The sequence below is a fragment of the Dama dama genome, chromosome 28 (assembly GCF_033118175.1).
Source record: "Dama dama isolate Ldn47 chromosome 28, ASM3311817v1, whole genome shotgun sequence".
NCBI classification, from domain to species: Eukaryota; Metazoa; Chordata; class Mammalia; order Artiodactyla; family Cervidae; genus Dama; species Dama dama.
In genome coordinates this window covers 29,280,617-29,298,247 of record NC_083708.1, presented here as the reverse complement: position 1 = coordinate 29,298,247, position 17,631 = coordinate 29,280,617, and positions in this window count along the sequence as shown.

Genomic DNA, 17,631 nt, shown 5'->3' with positions numbered 1-17,631 from the left:
CTGCCAACATCCGTTGGTTCACTGAAAAAGCAAGAGAGTTCCAGAAAAACATCTATTTCAGCTTTATTGACTATGCCAAAGGCTTTGACTGTGTGGATCACAACAAACTGTGGAAAATTCTGAAAGAGATGGGAATACCAGACCACCTGACATGCCTCTTGAGAAACCTGTATGCAGGTCAGGAAGCAACAGTTAGAACTGGACATGGAACAACAGACTGGTTCCAAATAGGAAAAGGAGTACGTCAAGGCTGCATGTTGTCACCCTGCTTATTCAACTTACATGCAGAGTACATCATGAGAAATGCAGGGCTGGAGGAAGCACAAGCTGGAATCAAGATTGCCGGGAGAAATATCAATAACCTCAGATATGCAGATGACACCACACTTATGGCAGAATGTGAAGAGGAACTAAAGAGCCTCTTGATGAAAGTGAAAGAGGAGAGTGAAAATGTTGGCTTAAAGCTCAACATTCAGAAAACTAAGATCAGGGCATCCGGTCCCATCACTTCATGGCAGATAGATGGGGAAACAGTGGAAACAGTGGCTGACTTTATTTTTTGAGGCTCCAAAATCACTGGAGATGGTGACTGCAGCCATGAAATTAAAAGACGCTTACTCCTTGGAAGGAAAGTTATGACCAACCTAGACAGCATATTAAAAATCAGAGACCTTACTTTGTCAACAAAGGTCTGTCTAGTCAAGGCTATGGTTTTTCCAGTGGTCATGTATGGATGGGAGAGTTGAACTAAAGAGAAAGCTGAGTGCCAAAGAATTGATGCTTTTGAACTGTGGTGTTGGAGAAGACTCCTGAGAGTCCATTGGTCTGCAAGAATATCCAACCAGTCCATCCTAAAGGAGAACAGTCCTGGGTATTCTTTGGAAGGACTGCTGCTGAAGCTGAAACTCCAATACAGTGGCCACCAGATTCGAAGAGCTGACTCATTGGAAAAGACCCTGATGCTGGGAAAGATTGAGGGCAGGAGGAGAAGGGGATGACAGAGGATGAGACGGTTGGATGGCATCACCGACTCAATGGACATGGGTTTGGGTGGACTCCGGGAGTTGGTGATAGACAGGGAAGCCTGGCGTACTGCGGTTCATGGGGTGGCAAAGAGTCAGACACGACTGAGCGACTGAACTGAACTGAACTGAAGGTGCTTATGTGGGGCTTCCCAGGGGCCACTAGTGGTAAAGGATCCTCCTGTCGCTGAAGGAGATGCAAGAGACTCAGGTTCAATCCCTGGGTTGCCTGGAGGAGAAAATGGCAACCCACTCCAGTATTCTTGCCTGGGAAATCCAGGAACAGAGGAGCCTGGCAGGCTACAGTACATGAGGTCACAACAAATCAGACACAACTGAGCATCTGAGCACAAAGTGATTACATACTTGGTAGTGATAGCAATAATTAATAGTAGGAGTACAAAGTCAATGTGTCAGTTTCTTTTCTTCATTAATTAAGGAACTGACAATTTAGTCTTTTTGTCGAAGCAACAGTTTTATCTCCTGATTTGGTCTCATTTCTCTTCATTAACACCCAAGAAAGGAGATCAAGATGGCAGCATCAGGTGGTAGGGGAGTTTGGAGATGGGTAAGTGTATGTTTGTAAGACTGAGTCACTCTCCGGTGAATCTGAAACTCTCACGACATTGTTAGCCAGCTATGCTCCAATACAAAATAAAACGTTTTCAGAGAGAGAGAAGATGACGGGTGCTGGTTTCCTTTTTTCCCTTCTCTCATTTAAGTGTATATTACAAAGCATTCAGCATGGTGCCACATCCTATGAGAACTAAACAAAGAATAGAACAATTTATGGGGAGAGGAAAATTGCCGGATGGAGAGGCTTTATAATCAAGTGACAAAACATTATGTCCGGTATCCCAGAGCCTTCACAGCAATCGTTTCCGAACTGTCAAGCTCCTAGCCTCTCTTCCTGAGATATACCTACTTCAGCCATGTGGGAAGGCTTTCCATACCCCAGACTTTCTAGTCTCTGTGCTTTTGATCTCTCTTCTCTACCTATCAAAATTCTACTCACTCTTCCAGAACTATCTCAAATGTTACCTCCTCTGGGAACCGTTCCCTGGTTATGCCGGGTGAGATTAATTACCACTTCTCTCTGGTTCCACAGCTTGTTTATAACACTAGAGTAGCCCCAACACTTCCTGAAGATGGGATCTTGTCTTATTAATGTATTTATCCTTAGCAAGAAAATTCAGTTAATTTTTATAGAAGAATAAAAAGTAAAGATCTATGTATTATAGTAAGCATCCTATAGTCACATTGTTCTTAAATTTATTCAAGTGATATTTTATGGATGTTGAGTGCTTAAAAGGTATTTATTCCACTTTGCCTGCATAGCACCCACTTTTTAAGATTGCTTCATGTAGGCAAAGTCACTAACAAGATACACAGATGTGTGGAGAGAGCACTGAAATGGAAGATTGGAAACCTGGTTAACCTGGTTCCATTCCCACTTTGCCACTCGCTAACTGTATCGCCCTGAGAAGATCATGTCTTCGGGCCACAAGCAATTCATTTGTAAAGTAAGAAGTTAAGCTAGATGATTTCTAAGATCCTTTGCAGCTGCCATATTCTACCATTCTACAAATACCAGTCCTGAGGTCTTTCATTACATTGCTTTCACCCAAGGACTTATTGATAATACTGAATTTAAATAAAAGTTTAAAACAAGATGAGGGTTGTGACTTCAAAACAACGGGACAGTACTTAGCTGTGGGACTTCTTGGCAGTCCAGAGGTTAAGACTCCACGCTTCCACTGTAGGGGACACGTGTTTCATCCCTGGCCAGGGAATTAAGATCATGGTGCAGCCAAAAAAGAAGAGTTATCTGTGATTAGGATGCTGTGACATTCTTTTTTTATTTTTCTGAAAAAATGTGGGAAAGATATCAATGCTGACATGTGGTCTTGATAGCTCTGAGCATGCAATCCATGAACCTTAGATCATGTTTCCTAGAAGAAGAGCCAGAAATGGAGATTCCTGTTCAAATGACTTGCTGGAGGAGTGTTCTCAGAAGGTGAGGGGGTGGGGGGTAGATTTTTTATTTCTTAGTAGTTAAAACTCAGAGCCCCTGGAGGATAGGTACTTCATCTAACAAAAGTAATCTAGGCAACCACAGGCACCATCCTATGATTAAATTCCTTTAAATCTAAGTTATTCTTTCTGCAAAGGGAGAACTGAATGGATAGCTGTCCACCAAAGGGAGGGCCTAAGCCTACCAGGAGAAACAATAACTGACCTGTTGATGTCAAGGCCCAGGACACACGGATAATACCTTTGATAAAAACAGAGCTCTTGGCAGTATATGAACCTCTATATAACAGAAAAGAACACACGGGGCTTTGGATTCATTTGCTCTACAAGTTTGGTACTTCCTCCTGCGTAATGTTTTTTTCCTCTTGACTAAACTTCTCGGGTTATTTTTGGACTGGAGAATTCCAAGGACTGTATAGTCCATGGGGTCACAAAAAGTCAGACACGACTAAGCGACTTTCACTTTCACTTGCATGCTTGCAAGTAAAGAAGTTATTGCCAGCCTACTGGGATGTGCAGAGTGTTCACTACAACTGTCAATATAAGCTAGGTCCTGTGTGTCAAGAATGTGTCTAATAGGCAAAGTCCTATTTAAATCACCTCCTTCCTGAAAGAGACAGCCTGCAAAGGATGACTCCAGGGCTTCTAGCCCTGGAGAATAGTACTAGCAAGTGAGACAGAAAATACTGGAAAAGAAAGCTCGTAGGACAAGCATTTGAATTTGTTCAAAGAACTTAGTCCTTAACTGTGCATACAGATGTCTCTTAAGAGTTCTCCCCTTGTGGAAGGCTTTGCCTCTTTTTTGTTGTTGTTTGCTTTGGCTTTGCTTCTTGAATCTGATAACTCCTTCTTGCCTAACATCATCTCTGTAACTCCTCTGGATTCAACTCTTACTCTTTTCTCCCTAATTGCAAAGTTTCAAACTGTTTCTTGCATTCTCAGCCACTCTGATGGGTGTTACAATATGTGCTGTCCTTTATCCATATGTCTTTTAAGAACAGAGACTAACCTCATTTTTCCATGCATAGCCTTGAATTGAGGAACCCCAACCAAGAAGAAGCCCAGATTTCCCAGTCACCAGGGAGAAGAAATATTTTATCTTTGAGGACTCAAGTCTTCAGGAAATTTTGGATCTCTAAGACAGTGGTTCTCAATTAGGGGCAATTTTGCCCCAGGGACATCTGGCAATGTCTGTACATTTTTGATTTTCACAGTTGGGAAAAGAGTGCTACTGGCGTCTAGCAGGTAGAGGCTGGGTCTCCCTGGGGACTCAGCAGTAAAGAATCTTCCTGCAATGCAGGAAACACGAGTTCAATCCCTGGGTCAGGATGATCCCCTAGAGAAGGAAATAACAAATGCCTGGGAAATCCCTTGAATGAGGGGACTGGTGGGCTATAGTCCATGGGGTCGCAAGAGTCGGCAACGACTTAAGCGACTAAACAACAACAGGAAGAGGCCAGGGATGCTGCGAAGCATCTTATGACGCACAGGACAAGCCCTAAGAATGAAGAATTGTCTAGTCTAAACTGTTAACAGTACAGAAGATCAAATCTAGAATACTAAGCATATTAGCCTCTCTCACTTCAAGGTTCCACAACTTGGCTCTTCTCTTTACTGGAATTGCAAAATCATCTCTTGCAGATAACAAGAAGACATCTGTTTTTATCAACAAAGGGCCCCCCAGTTTCTTGCTGAGGCTACTTCAGCTGCCCATGCAGGAGGTGGCCGAGGAGTTCCTTAGTGGCCTTTCTGCTGCTCTCCATGGTCTGATCCCTCCCTCTAGCGGTAAGCATTGAAAATGCAGCTCAGTTCAGTTCAATCGCGTCGGACCGACTCTGGAACCCCACAGACTGCACACGCCAGGTCTTCCTGTTCATCAGCAACTCCCAGAGTTTACTCAAACTCATGTCCATTGAGTCGGTGATGCCATCCAACCATCTCATCCTCTGTCGTCCCCTTCTCCTCCCACCTTCCATCTTCCCCAGCATCAGGGTCTTTTCAAATGAGTCAGCTCTTCTCATCAGCTGGCCAAAGTACTGGAGTTTCAGCTTCAGCGTCAGTCCTTCCAATGAATATTCAGGACTGATCTCCTTTAGGATGGACTCCTTGGATCTCCTTGCAGTCCAAGGGACTCTCAAGAGTCTTCTCCAACACCACAGTTCAAAAGCATCAATTCTTTGGCACTCAGCTTTCTTTGTGGTCCAACTCTCACATGCATATGTGACTACTGGAAAACCCATAGTTTTGACTAGATGGGCCTTTGTTGGCAAAGTAATGTCTCTGCTTTTTAATATGCTGTCTAGGTTGGTCATAACTTTTCTTCAGCTGGAAGGACAGAATTCCCCAGTTGCTGGCATCAATGCAAGAAGAGTGGTATTGGGAATTAGTTTAAGATATTTTAATAGATTGTGGCGCTAGTGGTAAAGAATCTGCCTGCCAATGCTGGAGACATAAGAGACATGGGTTCGATCCCTGGGTCATGAAGATTCCTTGGAAGAGGGCATAGCAACCCACTCCAGTATTCTTGTCTGGAGAATCCCATGGACAGAGGAGCCTGGCGGGCTACAGTCCATAGTGTTGTGAAGAGTCGGACACGACTAAAGAGACTTAGTGTGCACATTTAATAGACTGGAATCCCCATGCCTTCAGCTTCCAAAAACAAACAAATTTTTTTAGGCCTCACGGAGTGGCATGTGAGATGTTAAGTTCTCCAATCAGGGATCCAAGCTGTGCCCCCCTGCATTGGGAGAATGGAATCTTAACCACTGAACTGACAGGGAAGTCCCAAGAATATATATTTTAAAAACACACCAGAACTTAAAAAAAAAAAAAAAAAAAACCACCATGAGATCAGCTTGAAAAAAAAATTATTTATTCAGTTACAGTGTAAAAATTGTTCATTTTTTATGATGAAACCCTTGGATTCAGAGCACGAATATGAGCTCAGACATTTAGTAACTGTATGATCTTGGTCAAGTAACTTTTCAAAGCCTCAGTTTCTTCATTTGTTAAAAAAAAGAAAGAAAGAAAAAAGTTCCTTTTCCTGTGTAATAGTACCTATCCTATATGGTTTAGTTACAAGTGAGTGAACTGTTGTGTGTGAATCACTAAGAATGGTGTTTGGCATTCAATAAATGGCAGATATAATGCACATTAAGTTATTTGGACAGGCAGCATTTGTCACTTTCTTGCTTTGCATTATGTGGGAAAAATAAGACGTATACAGTGCCTCCCCTCTGGCCTGCTCAAAAACTACCCCAGGCCATTGTAACACAAAGGTGCCTGGTTGTGACATTATAGAAACATCCCGCGGTTACTGTTAGCAATCCCATTGGAGGTCTCAAGCTGGAAACCTCTGCCTATATCTTTTTCTTGTGAGAGTTGGCCACAGCAGTCTCCTTGGAGGTTTTGGATGCACAGCCTCCCCAGATAATGTCCTCTCATGATCTGAAATTTCCGGGTGTGCAAGCCGTAAAATCTGACCAGAAGATCCTTTAGTCAGACAACTTTGTAACCTTTTATTACCTTTGAGCCAGCAGGTGGAATGAAAATTATTCATAAGTAAATGTGTTGTTGTTGTTCAGTCACCAAGTCGTGTCCAACTCTTTGTGACATCAATGAGGACTGCAGCAGGCCAGACTTCCATGTTCTTTACTCTCTTCCAGAGTTTGCTCAAGCTCATGTCCATTGATTCGGTGATGCTGTCCAATCATCTCATCCTCTGTTGCCACCTTCTCTCCTGCCCTCAATCTTTCCCAGCATCAAGGTATTTTCTAATGAGTCAGCTCTTTGCATCAGGTGGCCAAAATATTGGAGTTCCAGCTTCAGCAACAGTCCTTCCAATGAATATTCAGACTTGATTTCCTTTAGGACTGACTGGTTTGATCTTCTTGCAGTCCAAGGGACTGTGAAGAGTCTTCTTCAGTACCATAATTTGAAAGCATCATTTCTTTGGCACTCAGCCTTCTTTATGGTCCAACTCTCATATCCGTACATGACTACTAGAACTATAGCTTTGACTAGCTGTACCTTTGTCAGCAAAGTAATGTCTCTGCATTTTAATACACTGTCTAGGTTTGTCATAGCTTTTCTTCCAAGGAGCAAGAGTCTTTTAACTTCGTGTGTAGAAAATAAATTAACTCTGAATATATTTAACATATAATGTATATATGCATTAGTAATACATTTAAACATTAATAATACAATATAATAACTCCAAAATCTTGCAGAAAGACCATTTACACAATAAATGAATTCTATGATTGCAACTGAATGCTACTATGCATAATCATAATCTCTTTACACACAGTAACTTTGACAAAATTGCTGACATTCATGTAACTATTTACTTAAAGCAAAGAATAATTAACATCTTGTAATCACAGCAAAAATCTGTTCACTGACCTATGATAATTTAAAGGCTTTCTTACCTTTCCAATTTTGAGAAATTTCTTCAGGGGTTATTTTCTAATCCCTTCAACAACTTATAGGTGGTGACTGGATAAGTGAACAAATGAATCACTCTGCCACTCAACAGATTTATGACTCCTTTAGAAGGAAAATACTCCTGTGGAGCAAATAGACCTGACAACTAATTTCATAAGGAACACACCAATTGAAACAGTGTAACTAAAAGCACCTTAGAATGATGTTTGGAACATAATAAGGATTTAAGCAAAGTCATTAGAATTTCAATCTAAATGTAATGCACCTCTCAGTTGCTTATTTTAACATATATAAAAATACAGAAATTATAGAGACAATCATAGTCAGAATAAAAATTCTTGCATAAATTATTCTAAAAATATTTTTTGAATAAGTGAATTTCAAAAGTTTCTTAGAGCTAATTATTATTTTAATAAGTTTTTCCTCATTTTTTCTGCACAATTTCTTACAGAGGTGAGATCATATTCTAAATTATCTTATTCTGCCACTATGGCTTTCTATTATAAAATATTCTTTTCTTATAAGCACTAAAAAACATTTAAAAATATAATTTTAATAGCTCCCTAAAGCACTGAAGTTCTTTCATTTACAATTTCCCTGTTCTTGGGCAATAAGTCTGTTTTTTATTGTTTGTTTGTTTCCTGTTTTTTAACATTATCAGTTCAGTTCAATTGCTCAGTCATGTCTGACTCTTTGTGACCCCATGGACTGCAACATGCCAGGCTTCCCTGTCCATCACCAACTCCCAGAGCTTGCTCAAACTCATGTCCATCGAGTCAGTGATGCCATCCAACCGTCTTATCCTCTGTCATTCCCTTCTCCTGCCTTCAATCTTTCCCAGCATTAAGGTCTTTTCCAATGAATCCATTCTTTGCATCAGGTGGCCAAAGTACTGGAGCTTCAGCTTCAGCATCAGTCCTTCCAATGAAAATTCAGGACTGATTTCCTTTAGGATTGACTGATTGGATCTCCTTGCCATCCAAGGGTCTCTCGAGAGTCTTCTCCAACAACACGGATCAAAAGCATCAATTCTTTGGCACTCAGCTTTCTTTATATATAACTAAAGCTGTAATAAATACTGATGCAAATCTGCATCTTTTATTTCTTTTTTATATAATTTTATTTATTTTTGGCTGTGCTGGGTCTTCACTGCTCTTCAGGTTTTCTCTAGTTGTGGTGAGCAGGAGCTCCTCTCCAGTTGCAGTGGACGGGCTTCTCATTGTAGTGGCTTCTCCTCTTGTAGAGCTCAGGCTCTAGGTGCACGGGCTTCAGCAGTCACGGCACATGGGCTCAGCAGTCGCAACCCCCAGGCTTTTAGAGCACAGGCTCAGTAGGACTGGTGCACTCGCTTAGTTGCATGTGGGATCTTCCCAGACCAAAGATGGAACCTGTGTCTGCTGCATTGATAGGCAAATTCCTTACTACTTGAGCCCCTGGGGAAATCCATAGTTGTGGTGCACAAATAGATACATAATGCTTGCCAAACTGAATTAATATGATTAAATAAGACAGCATATTAACATGGTGAAAGGAAAAAGGGATCATGGTCATGTATTACACAGCAATCTTTCTAGATTTCATTGACATCAACTTGTCATTGTTCAATAATGCCAGGACTTCAGTGAGAGCATCAAATACATGATCAGACCACTAAGTTATAATTAACAATCAACTGATAAAGATTTGTGGTGGTGAGGGGAAACTTCTATTTATTTTTTTAATAAAAATATTTTTTATGACCATCCTGGTCTTAAAAAAAAGATTCATGATTATTCTTAACACGAGACAGCCTCTCTTTTAAATGCTCTGGTTCTAAATATTCCATTAGCTCAAGATATGTAATAGATGTTGTATACCAAACAAACAAATGTAACTTTTTTAGTTTTAAAACAGCTTTTAATGGGAAAAGGCAATATTTTTTAAATTTCATGGAAGCAGTTCTACTTCTAATGATGATGGAAAAGGTCAAACAAGACTGAATCCTCCACAGAAAACAATAATAAAAATGAACCTAATACAAATAGTAACTAGCAAGGAAATTAAAAGATGCTTGCTCCTTGGAAGAAAAGCTATGACAGACCTAAACAGCATACTAAATAGCAGAGACATTAGTTTGCTGACAAAGGTCTGTCTAGTCAAAGCTATGGTTTTTCCAGTAGTCATGTATGCATGTGAGAACTGGACCATAAAGAAAGCTGAGCACCAAAGAATTGATGCTTTCGAACTGTGGTGTTGAAGACTCTTAAGAGTATCTTGGACTGCAAGGAGATCAAACCAGTCAATCCTAACTAAAGGGAATCAATCCTGAATATTCATTGGAAGGACTGATGCTCAAGCTTAAGCTCCAGTACTTTGATCACCCGATGCAAAGAGCCAACTCATTGGAAAAGACCCTGATGCTGGAAAGATAGAAGGCAGGAAGAGAAGAGGTCGACAGAGGATGAGATGGTTGGATGGCATTACCAACTCAATAAACATGAGCTCGGGCAAGCTCTGGGAGGTGGTGAAGGACAGGGAAGCCTGGTGTGCTGCAGTTCATGGGGTTGCAAAGGGCTGGACGTGACTGAACAACAACAAAAGCACTAGAAAGTAAAGAGAAGGAGAGATTATGATGGAGCATACTCCTCTGGAAAAGTGGAGTTCTCATTTTTTGAAACTTTCATCCCAAGGCCAAGGGCAAATGGTGCTGAAAACAGTGAAGACAAGATTGAAAATAGTCAGGTAAACCAGAAAACTGAAGGTCATGAAACTGAAGCTCTTCTGTCTGCTCATGAAAGAGAACAGGTAAATTTTGGAAGGAAAAAAAAAATCAGAAAGGGGGCTCTGAAATTGTTCCCACACATATCTTTGACCCATTAATCACATATGTGTGAAACAGAAAGCATCTTGGCCAATAGTAATACATGTGAAAGGAGACTAGAGCTGCCACCCAAGAAATAAAGTTTGTAATTCAATTTTGCATAGATTGATAATTGAAAGGATTTACAAGACTCCACAGAAGTCACAGTTGGCCTCTGTATCTGTGAGCTCCACATGTGTGGAATCAACCAATCATGGATCAAAAGTATTCAGAAAAAGAGAAATTCCAGTGAGTCCAAATAGCAAAACTTGAATTTGTCTTGCACTAGCAACTATCTGGCTTCCCTGGTGGCTCAGAGGGTAAAGTGTCTGCCTGCAACGTGGGAGACCTGGGTTCGATCCCTGGGTCAGGGAGATCCCCTGTAGAAGGAAATGGCAACCCACTCCAGTATTCTTACTTGGAGAATCCCATGGACAGAGGAGCCTGGTGTGCTACAGTCCACGGGGTCGCAAAGAGTCGGACAAGACTGAGCGACTTCGCTTTCACTTTCAGCAACTATCCGCATAGCATTTACATGTTATTTATAACTATTTACATAGTGTTCACATTATATCAAGTATTAGAATAATGTACAAATGATTTAAAGTATAGGGGAGAATATAGGTAAGTTATATGCAAATACTATATCACTTTATATAAAGTCCATGAGTATCATTGGATTTTGGTATCTGTTGGGCCAGTCCTCCAAGGACACTAACGAATGATTGTCCTCATATACAACTTTTATTAAAGGCAAAGATATAGTACAGTAAGAGGAAAAAAGGTAAAAAAAAAAAAAAAGAGAGAGAGAGAGAGCCCTGAGGGTGCTTGAAACCTCCAGGCACAGCTCCCCAGGGTCTGTTACATTCACAAATGAATATGTATTTCATCTTGGGGTTGAATTGCCAAGATTTCTCTGATAAGTCTTAGTTTCAGGAGAGCGGCCCAAAAGTTTCCAGAAAGTCCTTTTCTGTTCTTCTGGGTATGAAAGCCAAGCCCAAAAGTTTAACTGGTCATGGCAGGTGTAATTTATCAATAAACAAGCCAGTCTTGGGTGCCTCCAGGGAGGCTTTGAACTTGGAATATTATAAATCATTAGTTAGCTCACTGACCTTTTCTTGGCCAAGATAAGGTGCCAGACTGCCAGATGTCCCTGGAGATAAACATAGAGCTGGTCTAGTCCAGCTCTAAAACAATTTTATCCTCACAAATTCCAATGAGAGAATTGCCTTCTGAAACAAAAGAAATAGCACACATCAGGGGAAAGTAATAGAATCCAGAATCTCAACAACTTAACATTTATAATTCCTAGAGTATAATTAAAATTTGCCTGACATATGAGAAACCAGCTAAATGGAAAACATTGCCAATAGAAAAGAAATCAGTTATGAGCAATTCTGAGATACAACACAGGAGACAAGTGTTTTATCCCTGTTCTGGGAAGGTCCTACATACCATGGAGCAACTAAGTCTGTGTGCCCCAACTATTGAGCCTGTGTTCTAGAGCCCATGAAACACAACTACTGAAGCCCGTGCATCTAGAGCCTGGGCTCTTCAACAAGAGAAGCCACCAAATGAGAGCCTGTGCACTGCAACTAGAGAGGAGCCTCTGAGCAGCAACAAAGATCCAGCATAGCCAAAAATAAATGAATACAAATTTATATAAATATAAGCTTTTGGGGAAAAAATGCTTAAAGAAAAAAAGTGTCAACTCTAGACTATATGCACTAAAAGATATTCTTGAAACTAAAGGCAAACAAAGAATAAAATCTATAGAATTATCCCAATGTCATCTCAATCAAAGTCCTAAATTCTTTTTCATTGTTAACCTTTTGTGTATACAGGAAAATGGAGATGATGATTCTTAAAAATCATATGGAAGTGCAGAGTCAAGTCCAGCCAATAAAATATTTTTTAATGAATAAATGTTTATTTTAGAACATTTTGATAAAAAATTTACATGAGAATTAAAGAGGTAGTACAGAGCATCACCATGTACTCCCAACTCCCTCACACATTTCCCCTTATTATCAACATCACTTTAGTATGGTAAATTTGTTACAATGAATGAACCAATATTGATTTAGTATTATTAGCTAAAAGACATAATTTAAATCAAGATTAATTCTTTGCATAGTACAGTTCCACGGAGTTTAAAGAAGACATAATATCCTTTATCTAACTTTGCAGTTTCATATATAATAGTTTCACTGCCTTAAAAATCCCCTGTGCTTCAACTAATCATCCTTCTTCCCTCCCCCAAATCCCTGGAAACCACTGATCTCCTTAATATCTTTATAGTTTTGCCTTTTCTAGAATGTGATATGGCTGGAATCACAAAGATGTAGCCTTTTCAGATGGCTTCTTTCATTTAGTAGTAATCATTTAAGGTTTCTCTATTTCTTGTGGTGACCTGATAGTTCATTTCTCTTATCACTAGTTAATATTCAATTGTATGGGTGAACCACTGTGTATATATGTTGACTCACCTATTGAAGGGCATCTTGGTTGTCTCAGGTTTGGGGCAATTATGAATAAGTCTATAAATAATGATTTTCAGGGTTTTGTGTGGGCAAAAGTTTTAGGCGGTAAAAGTAAAACTAAAAGTAAGTAAAACTTTTAGAAGGAAACAGGAGAGAATAGCTTCTTGATTTTGGTTAGGTAGGCAAACATTTCTTAAAAGATTCTAAAAAGTGCTAATTATGGAGAAAAATTGATAATTTAGACTATATTACATCTATTTTTTTTACATCAAAAGAAACAACTAAGCAAGTGAATAGGCAACCCAGAAAAATAAAAGCTATTCACAATACACTTATCTAGCAAAGTACTCATAGAATAAATAAAGAATTCCTACAAAATGACAGACAACCCAAAAGACCTGTACTAGCATGTTCAGAGGATCATCAAAGTAGAAATCACCCAAAGGTCCATTAACAGTAGAAAAGAAATTGTGACATACAGAGGAATATTCAGTTCAGTTCAATTCAGTTCAGTTGCTCAGTCGTGTCCAACTCTTTGCGACCCCGTGAATTGCAGCATGCCAGGCCTCCCTGTCCATCACCAACTTCCAGAGTTTACTCAAACTCATGTCCGTCGAGTCAGTGATGCCATCCAGCCATCTCATCCTCTGTCGGCCCCTTCTTATCCTGCCCCCAATCCCTCCCAGCATCAGGGTCTTTTCCAATGAGTCAACTCTTCACATCAGGTGGCCAAATTATTGGAGTTTCAGCTTCAGCATCAGTCCTTCCAATGAACACCCAGGACTGATCTCCTTTAAGATGGACTGGTTGGATCTCCTTGCAGTCCAAGGGACTCTCAAGAGTCTTCTCCAACACCACAGTTCAAAAGTATCAACTCTTCGGCACTCAGCTTTCTTCACAGTCCAACTCTCACACCCATACATGACCACTGGAAAAACCATAGCCTTGACTAGGTGGACCTTTGTTGGCAAAGTGATGTCTCTGCTTTTTAATATGCTATCTAGGTTGGTCATAACTTTCCTTCCAAGGAGTAAGTGTCTTTTAATTTCATGGCTGCAAGCACCATCTGCAGTGATTTTGGAGCCCCCCAAAAATAAAGTCTGACACTGTTTCCCCACAGAGGAATATTACATAACAATAATAATGAATGGTCTATGGCTGCCTGCAAGAATATGGATGAAAATGAAAGAAGCCAGACACACAAAAAATCATTCTTTTTTTTTTTTAAATTACATTCTTTAAGATTGAATTTAATTAAAGAAAGGAGAAAAATAGGAAAGAATGGATAGTGAGTACTCTTATGGGGGATGTATTAATGAAAGGAAGTGTCTTCAAGGAAAGCTACAGGGATGCTATTGAGGTAATTTTTTATTTCTTGATAAAATCGCTGGTTGAACAAGTGTATTTTATTTGAAAAAATATATCAAACTGCACATTTGATATTTGTTCCTTCTTCTTTAAGTATGCTATATATTAAGAAGTTGGTATAAAACAAGAGACAGAAGGAATTATCCAAAGAAAAATTAAAGAGCAAGTCAGTGGCAAAGGAAGAGTTCTAACTTCTAGCCTGGAATCCAGACTCTTTCACTCAGAGACTGGGAACACAGTGAGGGCTGGACAAAAAGGCCATTATTATGAAGGGTCTCCTGTTCAGGAAGGGTCTCAAATGAGAATTTTTTATATCATTTCCAAATAAGATTATATATACAGATAGGAGATAAACTGACAGTTTGAAGAGTATGTTCATCAAATATCTTTAAACATTACCAGCTCATCCTGCTCATGATAGACTATTGGACAATTTTATATTGTTTTAGTAGATCCTATAACTTATGATATGAATAGCAAAATTATATATCTTTTGGGGGCTTATATTAAAATTATTAACTAATTTAAATTTTAAAGTTTATCAAGCATTTTATAATATGGTTTTGGCATGTCTTCATTGTTAAGAACATTGGAAAACCCGCCCCCCCCCCCACCAAACAGAGGGCTTATATTAGAATTACCTGTACATAAAACCAAAGAAATACTAAAGAAATAATAGGCTTTACATAAATGTTTATTGAATCTGAATCCAAAATTAGTTTTCAATGCCTAATTAAGGTCTAAAATAAAGATTGATTTTATGTCCTATCTGGTTTAGCAGTCAATTCATTGAAAATGTCTATTAAAGCTGACTATATTTTAGAATTTAGTCTAAATACACAATATGCTGTTTTTTTATAGATGCCAATTCTTCTGGCATCTTCTTTCAACTCACGACTTTTGCTTGTATCTCTTAACATCAGGAATCCAGGAGCTAATTCCATTTTCCAATGTACTAAATTGCACTATATAAGCAGTACAGTTTCCCTGTTTTATGTCTGTAATTTACTTTTAAAAATTTCACCAAAGATGCAGTACTATAAATGTGTGTGTTGGTTGGTTGTTACATACACAGTCCGGATACTTAATCAGGAACACATGAAAAAATGATCAACATCACTCATTATCAGAGAAATGCAAATCAAAACCACAATGAGGTACCCTCTCATGCTGGTCAGAATGGCCATCATCAAAAAGTCTACAAGCAATAAATGCTGGAGAGGGTGTGGAGAAAAAGGAACCCTCTTACACTGTTGGTGGCAATGCAAACTAGTACAGCCACTATGGAGAACAGTGTGGAGATGCCTTAAAAAACTGGAAATAGAACTGCCATACGACCCAGCAATCCCACTTCTGGGCATACACACCGAGGAAACCAGAATTGAAAGGGACATGTGTACCACAATGTTCACCGCAGCACTGTTTATAATTGCCAGGACATGGAAGCAACCTAGATGCCCATCAGCAGACGAATGGATAAGGAAGCTGTGGTACATATACACCATGGAATATTACTCAGCTATTAAAAAGAATGTATTTGAATCAGTCCTAATGAGGTGGATCAAAGTGGAGCCCATTATACAGAGCGAAGTAAGTCAGAAAGAAAAACACCAATACAGTATATTAATGTGGAATATATGGAATAATATGGAGTTTAGAAAGATGGTAACAATGACCCTATATTCGAGACAGCAAAAGAGACACAGATGTAAAGAACAGACTTTTGGACTCGGTGGGAGAAGGTAAGGGTGGGATGATTTGAGAGAATAGCATTGAAACATGTATATTATCATATGTGAACTAGATCACCAGTCCAGGTTTGATGCATGAGACAGGGTGCTCAGGGCTGGTGCACTGGGATGACCCTGAGGGATGGGATGGGGAGGGAGGTGGGAGGGGAGTTCAGGATGGGGAACACCTGTACACCCATGGCTGATTCATGTGAATGTACGGGAAAAACCACTACAATATTGTAAGGTAATTAGCCTCCAGTTAAAATAAATTTTAAAAAATAAATAAAGAAGTCATGGTTTGGCATGGGTGGCAAACATACATCAAAAAGGCAAGCTCAGAGACTACAAGCGCTTCTGTATTCATGTCTTTGAAAAACACGTTATTTTCTAATTAGCATCCTGAATGCCAGATATAGATTTTTACTGACAAAATTAATGATTTGTTAATTAGCATAATGAATGGTAGAAACAGGCTCTCTTTGGTAAAATGAGTGGTATTCAATTTTTGTAGGTTGGCTTAATTTAGAGACCTTGGCATGAATAGGGTTTAAGAAACAAGTTACTTGACCCCCAAATGGCCCTGTACCCAGTTACTGGTTGGGAGGATACCTGGTGGCTGAGTCTTTCTATAACAATCAAGTGCAGTTTCTGGAATATTGTCACTTCTGCTTTAAGAGAACTTTTCATGCAAGGTGGTGGTCTCAGCACCTAAAAAGAACAGAGAGCTGGGACTTTGTAGAGAATGCAAAGCAACTTGTATGAAAAGTTTAGGGTCTGCTTACTAATAAGTGTTTATTAAATAAATATTTAAATATGAAGTCAAACATGATCTAAGGCTTGTTTTATTTTGAGCTGGTACTAGTGTCATGAGGGAATAACTTTAATACAACTCAGGTTATTGTGATGATCACTAATATATGCCAAAAAGAACTAGAGGTCAGTTAGATCAAATTTAGGTGAGTTCCTAGGCCCCTTGATCTATTTCTGTGTATTCTGTAAGAATTTATATTTTCAGTCTTCTAAAATTATCTTTGTAAGTCACAATGGTAAACTAATTTTTGTTCATTTTTCTTTTACCTTCTCCAAAAAAACACTTTCATTTCCATTTTCACCTTCTTAAAAACTCCAATGTCTTAGCCTAAAAATCAAACTTAATGATGGAAAATCCAGCCTCCAAACAGAATGACTAGGTCAGATGCTTTGGATCCGAAAGAAGTTTGGATGTCTTTAAGCTATACTTCACTGGGTGATAATATTCTGACTTTATATTGGGCTGACCCTGACCTCAAGAGTTTTGTTATAGGTGACCACATCAATCTCCAAGAATTAAAAAAGTCACATAAACCTTCCAAACATATTAAGTCTGCTATGACAGATCTGGATCTTGTTTTTATATCAGTCATCACTTGACACCTACTACTCATTTCCAGTAGCAAATAATTATTAAGAAAATAGGAGTCTCTCTTAAAAATCAACTGGGGTTTTTTAATTTCATCATTCTTAGAGCTATGTGTACTATATTACTTTGTAATACATATAAACTTTATAATTACTAGGAAGCATGATGCCTTAAAGATAACTGTGCTGTTTCATGCTATTTTAAATAAAATTCTATGAAATTTTGTGATGGCTAAAAGGAGATGTATAAAGCTGTCCATAGGTACTTTTTCTTCTGCACCAAGGGACTTAGACATACAACAGAAAGG